We start from the raw sequence: 8,286 nt of genomic DNA, 5'->3' as shown, positions 1-8,286 counted from the left end.
CCTCAACATCAATATCAAGCTTCTTAGAAGAGTTCTTCATGATGCTACATTCCCATGGACTTTTAACATCTCCTAAATCTTCAACCACCTCTTCCTTTTCTTCAATGATCATAGGCTCCTCCAATTGTTCTAATACAAAATAGCCTCCCTCATTTTCCACCGGGTTTTTCAATCTCTCCTTCATGCTATGATCTTCAATGGATTCTTCACATGTGGCCACGGAAGCACCTTGAGTGTTCAAAAATTTGTAGGCTAAGGTAGACATTACCTTGGTCAAGTTAGTCACAAACTCTAGGGTGTTCCTTTGCATATCCGCTTGTCCTTGAAGTAGCAATGTGAGAGAGTCATCTATTGGGACTTGGGGTGGATAAGAGGGTTCATTATTTTGGAGAGAGGGTTCATAGTAGGAAGGTGGTTCTTCTTGGTAAGGGTATGGAGATGGTGTGCATTGAGGTGGTTCTTGAGAGTAATTGTGTTGGAATGGTGGTGGTTCCATGTATGGTTCATATGGCTCATAAGGTGGTGGGTATGGTGGATAAGGATTGGGGTCATATGGAGGGTTTTGGTGATATGGGGCTTGTGAGCAAGGTGGTTCAAAATCATGTTGAGTGGGTAGTTCATAAGCATGTGGTAGTGGTTGTTGACAATCACAATAAGGGTTACCACATCCATTAGATTGATATGCATTAGGATAAGAGTTATACCCATAAGGAGTTGGAGGTTGTTGCCAAGAAGGTTGATCAATCCCTTGAGGCTCTTCCCATCGTTGGTTGTGCCCAAATTCTTGATGCATATTACCATTGTAGTTCCCATTTCTTACAACATAATTTGAGCCAAACTCATAGCCAAAGTGAGGATGAGAATTCATGATAGCAAGAGCAAATAAGAAACAAAAACTAATAAGAAATAATGAAACAAATACTAAGACTAGCAAAAACTAACAAGCAATCAAAAAAATCAAGCTATTCACAATATTCACATATATACAATAACCAATAACACAACACCATTGCAAATCCCCGGCAACGGTGCCATTTTGACGAATGGATTTTTGACGGTTTAGAATTTCTCAAATAAAATCTCGTTGTAAAGTATAGTTTCTAAACCAATCACTAATCCTTTCATACAAAAAAAAAGTTGTTTGTCACAAGTACAAACCCCTAAAATCTATAAACCGAAGTATTTAAACCTCGGGTCGTTCTCCCTAGGATTTACAATAAAGTGTTTTGTTATTGGTTGTGAGTTATATTTGGGGTTTTAGATGAGAAACATGAATAGTAAATGGTAAGAAAACTTTATTAACAAAATGGTCTTGGCAAGATTTGGTTGTCAAGGGTCTTCATCATTATCACTAGCCACAAGTATGGTAGTTGCAAGGATTAATCCCACTTAGTCATCCTTAAATCAATTAACAAAGGAAAGTCAAGTGAGTTATATCAATCCTAGTCCATAAGTCCTAGCTTTCCACTAATTGGATTAATGAAGGCTAGAGTTAATGGCTATCAACTAGCAATCAATTGGACACTAGTGACTCAAGAAATCCTAAGTTACCTTCTCAAGCCAAGAACATAAAATCCTACTCTAACATCCTCTCAAGCATTTCATCAAACACTTGGAGGGTAATGAAAGAAAGCATTTTTATTTGTAAGAATAAAAGGAATCAACAACCAACAATTACAAAGCATTAACAAAACAACAATCAACAACATCACAATCACATGAATTATCTCAAATTGCATTATTAAAAGAAAACAAAAGAACAAGAATATCTCAATTACAAAACCTAGAAACAAAATAAGAGAAATTACAACAAGAGGATAGGGATAGAAAGAAGAACCAAAGTGTAGCAATCACCACTTGAAAGTAGAAGTAGAAGGAGACTTGAATTAAACCTAGAATTATGAGATCCTAATCTAACCCTAATTCCTAATCCTAGAGAGAAGTGAGAGCTTCTCTCTCTAAAACTAACTCTAACTCCTAAAACTAAGCTAATGATCAAAAGTATCTAAAAGTATATTGATTCCCCTTCAATACTTGACTTAAATAGCATCAGAAATGAGTTGGATTGGGCCCACAAGGCTCCTAAAACCGCTGGGGATGATTTCATTAAAGTGGGCCACGGACAGAATCGGCGCGCGCGCGCAAAGTGCGCGTGCGCGCCCCTGAACGCGAAGCAACATATGGCAAAATTTATATCATTTCGAAGCCCCGGATGTTAGCTTTCCAACCCAACTAGAACCGCATCATTTGGACCTCTGTAGCTCAAGTTATGGTCAATTAAGTGCGAAGAGGTCAGGCTTGACAGCTTTTTGGTTCCATCATTTCTTCATGAGTTCTCCAACTTTACATGCTTTTTCTTCATTCCCTTGATCCAATCTTTGCCTCCTAAATCTGAAATCACTTAACAAACATATCAAGGCATCTAATGGAATCAAGGTAAATTACATTTAGCTATTTTAAGACCTAAAAAGCATGTTTTCACTCTTAAGCACAATTAAAGGAGAATATACAAAACCATGCTATTTCATTGAGTAAATGTGGGTAAAAGGTGATAAAATCCCCTAAAATCAATACAAGATAAACCCTACAAATGGGGTTTGTCACTCTTATTCACAAGTCCTAATCCTCTCCCTTGGGAAGGATTGGTGTTAGTGACTAGAGAGCCATTTTCGCAAGCTTCCTTTCCATCCTCTAAGCCATTCCTGCCCTATAAACCCTGAAAGCACTTAACACACATATCACGGCATCGAATGGTAATAAGAGAGGAGTAAATTTAGCAAATTTAGGGCCAAAGAAGCATGTTTTCAATCATGGCACAAAATCAGGAAGGAAAGTGTAAAACATGTGGATTCTATGCATAAATGTGAGAATAGTGGATAAAATTCACTCAATTAAGCACTAGTGGTGCATCATCCAACCTAGAGAGAGCCTTGACTCTTGGAAAAATTTGGTTAATGCTTTTCTTTCTAAATTCTTTTCCCTCAGAGAATGAGCAAAATTAGAGTGGATATCCAAACCTTCTGACAAAGAGAAGGTGAATCCCTTTATGAAGTTTGGGAAAGATACAAGCAACTGGTCAGGAGATGTCCTCCTAACATTCTCTCAAAATGGTCCATCATAGGCGTGTTCTATGATGGCTTGCTTGAGATGTCCAAAATTTCATTGGACAGCTCTGCAGGTGGATCACTCCACTTGAAGAAAACACCTGCAGAAGCTAGAGAACTCATTGAAATGGTTGCAAACAACCAATTCATGTACACCTATGAGAGGAATCCTGTAAACCATGGGATTCCTCAGAAGAAAGGAGTTCATGAAGTTGAGACTCTAAATTCCATACTGGCTCAAAATAAAATCTTGACCTAACAGGTCAATATGATCTCTCAGCATCTGATTGGTATGCAAACTGCTGTTGGCAATACTCAGGAAGCTTCTTGTGAAGCAGAAGCTTTTGATTCAGACCAACCCACCATGGAGGAGGTGAATGGTGCACGAAATTGTGATCTCTTTTCTTCACAACTCAATTAATCCCTAGTAATGGCCCCAAAGACTTGGTGCTCAATACCATGGCATAAACACAACTTCGCACAACTAACCAGCAAGTGCACTGGGTCGTCCAAGTAATAAACCTTATGCGAGTAAGGGTCGATCCCACGGAGATTGTTGGTATGAAGCAAGCTATGGTCACCTTGTAAATCTTAGTCAGGCAGACTCAAATGGTTATGGATGATATATGAATAAAACATAAAGATAAAGATAGAGATACTTATGTAATTCATTGGTGAGAATTTCAGATAAGCGAATGGAGATGCTTTGTCCCTTCCGTCTCTCTGCTTTCCTACTGTTTTCATCCAATCCTTCTTACTCCTTTCCATGGCAAGCTGTATGTTGGGCATCACCGTTGTCAATGGCTACAGTCCCGTCCTCTCAGTGGAAATGTTCAACGCACCTTGTCACGGCACGGCTATCCAGCTGTCGGTTCTCGATCATGTCGGAATAGAATCCAGTGATTCTTTTGCGTCTGTCACTAACGCCCCACAATCGCGAGTTTGAAGCTCGTCACAGTCATTCAATCATTGAATCCTACTCAGAATACCACAGATAAGGTTTAGACCTTCCGGATTTTCTTGAATGCCGCCATCAATTCTAGCTTATACCACGAAGATTCCGGTTAAAGAACCCAAGAGATAAACATTAGAGCCTTGTTTGCTTGTAGAACAGAAGTGGTTGTCAGTCACTTGTTCATAAGTGAGAATGATGATGAGCGTCACATAATCATCACATTCATCAAGTTCTTGAGTGCGAATGAATATCTTGGAATAAGAACAAGCTGAATTGAATAGAAGAACAATAGTAATTGCATTAATACTCGAGGTACAGCAGAGCTCCACACCTTAATCTATGGTGTGTAGAAACTCCCTCTTTGAAAATACATAAGAACAAGGTCTAGGCATGGCCGTGAGGCCAGCCTCCCAATGATCTATGATAGCATAAAACTACTCAAAGATGGCTACCAAGATGTCAAATACAATAGTAAAAGGTCCTATTTATAGGGAACTAGTAGCTTAAGAATTACAAAGATGAGTAAATGACATAAAAATCCACTTCCGGGCCCACTTGGTGTGTGCTTGGGCTGAGCATTGAAGCATTTTCGTGTAGAGACTCTTCTTGGAGTTAAATGCCAGCTTTTGTGCCAGTTTGGGCGTTTAACTCCCACTTTGGTGCCAGTTCCGGCGTTTAACGCTGGGAATTCTAAAGGTGACTTTGAATGCCGGTTTGGGCCATCAAATCTTGAGCAAAGTATGGACTAACATATATTTCTGGAAAGCCCAGAATGTCTACTTTCCAACGCCGTTGAGAGCGCGCCAATTGGGCTTCTGTAGCTCCAGAAAATCCACTTCGAGTGCAGGGAGGTCAGAATCCAACAGCATCTGCAGTCCTTTTCAGTCTCTGAATCAGATTTTTGCTCAAGTCCCTCAATTTCAGCCAGAAAATACCTGAAATCACAGAAAAAACACACAAACTCATAGTAAAGTCCAGAAAAGTGAATTTTAACTAAAAACTAATAAAAATCTACTAAAAACTAACTAAAATATACTAAAAACATACTAAAAACAGTGCCAAAAAGCGTACAAATTATCCGCTCATCACAACACCAAACTTAAAGTGTTGCTTGTCCCCAAGCAACTGAAAATCAAACAAGATAAAAAGAAGAGAATATGCAATGAACTCCAAAAACATCTATGAAGATCAGTATTAATTAGATGAGCGGGACTTTAGCTTTTTGCCTCTGAACAGTTTTGGCATCTCACTTTATCCTTTGAAATTCAGAATGATTGGCTTCTTTAGGAACTCAGAATCCAGACAGTGTTATTGATTCTCCTAGTTAATTATGATGATTCTAGAACACAGCTACTTTATGAGTCTTGGCCGTGGCCCAAAGCACTCTGTATTCCAGTATTACTACCGGATACATACATGCCACAGACACAAAATTGGGTGAACCTTTTCAGATTGTGACTCAGCTTTGCTAGAGTCCCCAATTAGAGATGTCCAAGGTTCTTAAGCACACTCTTTTTCTTGCTTTTTTTTCATTTTTTTTTTTGAATTCACTGCTTTTTCTTGCTTCAAGAATCATTTTTATGATTTTTCAGATCCTCAGTAACATGTCTCCTTTTTCATCATTCTTTCAAGAGCCAACAGCTTTAACATTCATGAACCACAAATTCAAAAGACATATGCACTGTTTAAGCATACATTCAGAAAACAAAAGTATTGCCACCACATCAAAATCATTAATCTGTTATAAAATCTGAAATTCATGCAATTCTTCTCTTTTTCAATTAAGAACTTTTTTCATTTAAGAAAGGTGATGGATTCATAGGACATTCATAACTTTAAGGCATAGACATTAAGACACTAATGATCATAAGACACAAACATAGATAAACATAGAGCATAATTTTCGAAAAACAGAAAAATAAAGAACAAGGAGATTAAAGAACGGGTCCACCTTAGTGATGGCGGCTTGTTCTTCTTCTTGAAGATCTTATGGAGTGCTTGAGCTCCTCAATGTCTCTTCCTTGCCTTTGTTGCTCCTCTCTCATGATTCTTTGATCTTCTCTAATTTCATGGAGGAGGATGGAATGTTCTTGGTGCTCTACCCTTAGTTGTCCCATGTTGGAACTCAATTCTCCTAGGGAGGTGTTGATTTGCTCCCAATAGTTTTGTGGAGGAAAGTGCATCCCTTGAGGCATCTCAGGGATTTCATGATGAGTGGGATCTCTTGTTTGCTCCAGCCTTTTCTTAGTGATGGGCTTGAGGTCATGCCTTCTCAGTTGAACTGGCTTCCCTCTTGAATCTCTCTTCCATTGAGCGTCCTCTTCACAAATGTCTATGAGGACTTGGTCCAACCTTTGATCAAATTTGACCCTTTTTGAGTTTGAAAGGGATCTCAAAATTTGACCCTTTTTGAGTTTGAAAGGGATCTCAGGGATCACTTTCTTCATGGCCACAACTTCATAGAAGTGGTCTTGATGCACCCTTGAGATGAATTTCTCCATCTCCCATGACTCGGAGGTGAAAGCTTTTGCCTTCCCTATCCTCTTTCTAGAGGTTTCTCCGGCCTTGGATGTCATAAATGGTTATGGAAAAACAAAAAGCAATGCTTTTACCACACCAAACTTAAAAGGTTTGCTCGTCCTTGAGCAAAAGAAGAAAGAAAAGAGTAGAAGAAGAAGAAATAGAGGAGATGGAGATGGCTTTGTGGTTCGGCCAAAGGGGGAGAAGTAGTATTTAGGTTGTGTGAAAATGAGGGAGTGAAGATGGGTTTATATAGGGGTGGAGAGAGGGGTAGGGTTCGGTCATATAAGGGTGGGTTTGGAAGGGAAAGTGGTTTGAATTTGAATGGTGAGGTAGGTGGGGTTTTATGAAGGATGGATGTGAGTGGTGAAGAGAATAATGGGATTTGATAGGTGAGGGGTTTTTGGGGAAGAGTGGTAGAGGTGCTTGGTGAATGGGTGAAGAAGAAGAGAGAGGGTGGTGGGGTAGGTGGGGATCCTGTGGGGTCCACAGATCCTGAGGTGTCAAGGAAAATTCAACCCTGCACCAAGTGGCGTGCAAAAATGCACCCTTTGCCAATTCTGGCGTTAAACGCCGGGCTGGTGCCCATTTCTGGCGTTTAACGCCAGCATCTTGCCCTTTTCTGGCGTTTAACGCCAGTCTGGTGCCCCCTTCTGGCATTAAACGCCCAGAATGGTGCCAGACTGGGCGTTAAATGCCCAACTGCTACCCTTACTGGCGTTTAAACGCCAGCAAGGCCTTCCTCCAGGGTGTGCTGTTCTTCCTTCTATTTTTCATTCTATTTTTGCTTTTTCAATTGATTTTGTGACTTCTCATGATCATCAACCTATAGAAAACATAAAATAACAAAGGAAAATAGATAAAATATAACATTGGGTTGCCTCCCAACAAGCGCTTCTTTAATGTCAGTAGCTTGACAGAGGGCTCTCATGGAGCCTCACAGATACTCAGAGCAATGTTGGAACCTCCCAACACCAAACTTAGAGTTTGAATGTGCGGGTTCAACACCAAACTTAGAATTTGGTTGTGGCCTCCCAACACCAAACTTAGAGTTTGACTGTGGGGGCTCTGTTTGGCTCTGTTTTGAGAGAAGCTCTTCATGCTTTCTCTCCATGATGACAAGGGATATCTTTGAGCCTTAAACACAAAGGATTCTTCATTCACTTGAATGATCAATTCTCCTCTGTCCACATCAATCACAGCCTTTGCTGTGGCTAGGAAGGGTCTGCCAAGGATGATGGATTCATCCATACACTTCCCAGTATCTAGGACTATGAAATCAACAGGGATGTAATGGTCTTCAATCTTCACCAGAACATCCTCTACTAGCCCATAAGCTTGTTTTCTTGAATTGTCTGCCATCTCTAGTGAGATTCTGGCAGCTTGTACCTCAAAGATCCCTAGCTTCTCCATTACAGAGAGAGGCATGAGGTTTACACTTGACCCTAAGTCACACAGAGCCTTCTTAAAGGTCATGGTGCCTATCATACAAGGTATTGAAAACTTCCCAGGATCTTATCTCTTTTGAGGTAATTTCTGCCTAGACAAGTCATTCAGTTCTTTGGTGAGCAATGGAGGCTCATTCTCCCAAGTCTCATTACCAAATAACTTGCCATTTAGCTTCATGATTGCTCCAAGATATTTAGCAACTTGCTCTTCAGTGACATCTTCATCCTCTTCAGAGGAAGAATACTCATCAGAGCTCAT

The sequence above is a fragment of the Arachis stenosperma genome, chromosome 5, assembly GCF_014773155.1.
Source record: "Arachis stenosperma cultivar V10309 chromosome 5, arast.V10309.gnm1.PFL2, whole genome shotgun sequence".
NCBI lineage: Eukaryota > Viridiplantae > Streptophyta > Magnoliopsida > Fabales > Fabaceae > Arachis > Arachis stenosperma.
This window is presented reverse-complemented; position numbering follows the sequence as displayed.